Here is a 4636-nt window from a genome sequence, read left to right on the forward strand (position 1 = left end):
GGGAGGGTGTGCGTACGTGCAGTTTGTGTGTGTGGGGGGGTGTGTACGTGTACATATGTGCTTCAACACAACTTCAGAAGAGAGGTTCCGCTCCTGATTTCCTGATTCAGAGAATGAGGTACAGAAGATTCAACCCTGAGTAGTGAACAGGGGAGGGCCAGGCAGCCTGAGCTCCAGACCTTGTTCTCTGTACATCACCATCTTATGTGACAATGGGACAAGTCTCAGTGTCAGAGCAGCAAAAGTACTGAGTTGAAACATTCAACCAGGGGAATCTTTTACAGATTATGCCCTCATGAAATGATCGATTTGGCAGGGGTTTGGAGTAACACATGTATGAATTTATTGTAGGAATGTATTAGATCAGTTCTCTTCTCCTCCGTCCTGAGGCTTTGGGATGGTTGCTGACTGGTTCACTTGCAGGAGTTTTCCTGTTCATAGCGCATGAGCAAAATGAGGGTGAGAAAGTGCACAGAGGAAACTGATCATTGACAATTATTTGAGCTCTTCTGCTCCCTCTATCTGATAGTGCCAGCGACTTCTTAACTGGCATGGACTGTTTGCTCTAAGATAGTTTCCTCTTTTCACACAAACTCACAAACTGGTGAACTGTCATACTGTGTCTTTTCAGGAGTATCCAAATGTAAGGCTGGCTGACAGCTAGTTTGTTGACTCCTAGAAGATAATAGCTATTGTCTCCGAACAGATTTGTTTCAAAGATTCTTTACCTGAGTTCTGGAACCACTTGTGAGGTGAAAGATCTCTATCAAGCTGGGAGGAAAGGCCACCATGTTGGGTGCAGCCTGCAGGGAGTAGACTCAGCCATTCTATTTGTACACCCTACATCTCTTTGTGGCTGTGGAGGACCAAAACTTTGAATGCCCTTTCACTATTTGCTGCAAAGTGTCCCAGGCTTTTCATATCTTACTTGCTGAATGGGTTTGAATGGTCAATGCAATCTAAGCTATACACATGGGAACTCAGATAAGCTATACAGGGAATTGTATTTAATCAAAGACTTCAAACAATAGAAATTAAGAGGCAATGGTGTGTTTGTACATTTAGGTTTCACTCTAAAAAAAATAAAACCAAACTGAACAAAAATTGATCTCAGTGCTTAAGAGGAAAATCTGCTTTTAACAATTTCAACAAAGGTTGATTCCCCCCCATCTTAAAAAGCCCCGTCAAACTAACTTCTTAATGATTTATTAACCAATGAGGAAATAATGAGGACTACAATTCCTTTGAATTGTATAAACCTGCATAAAAGATAGATCAAAATGACAGTCCAAGATAAATGAATGTTGAACTGATCTATTGAACTCTTCTAAAATACTCAGGTCGAAAAGAAGCCTAGATCCAGGCTACCTACTTGAACAATAAAAAGACCAGCTCTTGTTGGTTCCAGTTGAGGATGTGGATGGTATGCTTTAGGTCCAGGAGGAAGGTCAATCAGCTAAATATGTCAGAACCCTTGGAGCAGAGGGAGAGCTGTGTGGACAGGCCTTGGGTTTGACCTCAGAGCCTCACCCTGGGTAAGCTGGCCACCACCACTTGGCTGGTGCTCATCACAGCCTTATCTTTTGTGTTTTGAATCTGCTTTTTGTCTTGTCATGGTCTGATGAATATTTGTTAAGTTCTTGTTACTGCTGGTACCAGCTGCATGCCATGGCCATTATGGTAAAGAAGACACATGCTTTCGGCCCTTCAATGGTAAGATCTGGATGAGAAAAACCACTTATTCATCATGTATCGCTACACATACCTGTAATCCAAGCTACTTGGCAGATGAAGGTAGGAGAATTAGGATCTGCGGTCAGCCTGGGCAAAAGAAGAGATCTTATCTAAAAAAAGAAACTAAAAGCAAACAGAATGGGGGGTGTGGCTCAAGTGATAGAGGTCTTACCCAGCAAACATGAGACCCTGAATTCAATCTCCTACACTGCAAGAGAAGGAGGAGGAGGAGGAGGAGGAAGAGGAGGAAGGAAAGCAGAAGAAGAAGGTGGAGGAGGAGGAGAAGCAGCAACAGAAGACGGAGGAAGAGGAGAAAGAGGGGAGGAGGAAGAAGAGATGGGAAAGGAGGGAGAAGAGGAGGAAAGGAAGAGGAGTATGAGACGAGGAAGAAGTAGAAAGGAGAGGAAACAGAAGAGGAGGAGGAAGAGAAAAGATGAGTGAGTTATTTCCAGATAAAGAGAAGGCAGTTTGGGAATGGGGATATTCGATTAGCTCACAAATGGATTTACTGTTACAATAAACACACTATAACTTAAAGGCATCGGAAGTCATAAATACATGAGATACCCGTTATCCACTGAAACTCACAGCTTAGCAGCAGCTGTCCACCTTGTGGTCATGTGGCTGACTTGGGGCTTCTAACTGCGGCCCACTGCCCGAGTTTTGAGAGCAAAGCCTCCTGCATAGTCCTGGCCTGGGAAAAGATCCAAATGCAAAGTTCTAAGTGGAACGAGCAGGGTCATCCATCTAGAGAAGGACTGGTGTTCTGTCCACTGCATCCTGTCTTCCCTTCAGAGTAAAGGACGGATATCCTTCTCCGCTGTGAGGGATTGCTTTGTGGGGAGTGGAGGCGTGGTGTAACGATGCCTTGTGTATGAAGACGGCAAGCTATTTTCTCTTCTGGACTCTGTGATCTGTATCATGGTTTGATTGGCTGGAAGCCAATCTCAAGCTAAAATTCCTACCCTGCCCCACCTCCCCTTGGAATACAGAGGTCATTACGTAGTACTCATTGTGTATTTCTGTATTAACTCCTTTCCTGTCTCCATTGTATGCTGGTATCCATATCTTTCTACTTTCCCATTCTCTCATACACCTAGTTTATCAGAGCAGTTCTGGAATACAGGAAGTTATAAATAATTAAAATGTATTAAATTGCCTGGGCCTAGGGTGGAATTTGAGAGCTTTGTTTTGCTCTTCTTTGCTGCCGAGGGGCGAGCCGAGCCATCCTGTTGCTCTCCTGCCTTCCACTCACTTGGCCTTCCCATAGACCTCGGCGGTTTTTGCTGCTGGGTTTGCCATCCAGGCTTGGTTTAGGTTCTCCCTGAATCTTTGTCAGTAACCTTGGTCTAAGGAGCCTGGGTGTCTTTTCCCCTGAGCTCATACTTGAATCACTCCACAGGTTTGTCTTGCCTTTCTTGTCTTCATAAATTGTAATAGCTTCTTTTGTCTTAGACACAGAGGTACAAGGAAGGGTTAAGAGCTGTGGAATGCTGGGTGCTTGCTCCCCAAATCCCTGTAGTCTGGAGCAAGGAGATAAGATTAAATTTTGCAAATCTCTTTACAAGTCCAGTTGAAAATAAGAACCTCCTTACTTTTCTTAGAGGGATAGATCTGTCTGATAGTGACCCTGAGTTTGTAGCCAAAGGCAACTTTTAGAAACCTTGAGTGGTATTGGGCTCTGTCACTGACTGGTAACTCCAGGTTAATGGCTTTGTTGTATGGTTTCATTGTTCTCAGTGGAGTGTTAGCTCCTCCCCATAGTCCAGGGGATAAAAGGTGAATTGTTTGGTATAATATCTAATGATCAATATATATATATATATATATATATATATATATATATATATATATATATATATATATAACTACTACCATTAGTCTGCCTTCTGCTTATTTGTCACATTAGTTAGTTGGTCTATCTTCTGTAAAGATTATTTATAACAATTATGGTCATTACTATATCCACCATAGAGGAACCATATGAATACACACTTAACATCTTTATTTTTCTGTAAACTTGCCTTTTATAAGTGCTCACTCCTTCTTTTCTTCCCTTCCCTCCCTTCTTTTTCTTCCCTTTTTTGTGCTTGAGCTGAGTCTTGAACTTATGGCCTCTTGCTTGTTTGGCTCTTTTGTTGATGGATGATGCTCAGTCCCTTGAGTCTCACTGACTTTATCTGTCAAGGACTTTGAACAGGACCCTTAGATCTCAGCCTCATGAGTTGTCAGGAGTATAGGGGTGAGATAACAGTGCCAGGCAACTCTTTGCTTTTACTTTTAAAAGCAATGTATTCTTTTATTTATTATCTTTAAGGAATTATACAAAGGAGTTGCTATCTAACACAGCAGTTTAGGAATACAATATATCTTCATCAATATCACCTCTTTCAACCGCTGTTTTGATTCCTCTTTACTTCCTTTCCCTTAACACTTCTCATGACCAATTACTGCATATTCACTTCTGTGGATTTACTGCACAAACATGTGTATGTATGTGCATGCATGTGTGTGTCTGTGTTTGGTGTGCACACTCGGTTCCCACCACAGTCTTTCTAGAACATTGCTTGGCATGTCGTAGCCATGCAAATCTATATTGAATAGTCTTCAAACACCACCACAGTTTCATTAATGAGGCTTTGGATGATACTTGAAGCAGAAAGGGCACTCCTTTGACTGAAGACAGAAGCTCTTCCCAGGGAAGTGGGTGCTTGAAAGACCCAGGGAAGACATGGGATGCATTACTCTTTAAAGGGGCTGCTTGCTCAGGATTCTGTCACGAATTACCACTAGTCTTTGTCACCAGATTGTGGAGTGCCCACTGAGAGCTAGGGAGAAACCAAATGGGAAACCTCGCAGGTGCCCACAGAATGATGTCCCTTTCGATTTCTGTGCAGGGACA

The 4636-nt window shown here is 42.7% G+C and overlaps 1 long non-coding RNA gene across 1 annotated transcript; it reads right to left on the reverse strand.

Annotated features, from left to right (window-relative positions):
• Positions 1-319: 319 nt before the first annotated feature.
• Positions 320-2523, reverse strand: LOC138838678 (uncharacterized). The gene is made up of 3 exons (XR_011375709.1): positions 2323-2523; positions 1766-1821; positions 320-431 (listed from the first exon to the last, which is right to left on the reverse strand). It is a non-coding gene; the product is annotated as an uncharacterized lncRNA (long non-coding RNA).
• Positions 2524-4636: the final 2113 nt, after the last annotated feature.

Source organism: Dipodomys merriami, unplaced genomic scaffold, assembly GCF_024711535.1.
Source record: "Dipodomys merriami isolate MVZ:Mamm:240054 unplaced genomic scaffold, mDipMer1.0.p SCAF_2874, whole genome shotgun sequence".
Classification (NCBI taxonomy): domain Eukaryota; kingdom Metazoa; phylum Chordata; class Mammalia; order Rodentia; family Heteromyidae; genus Dipodomys; species Dipodomys merriami.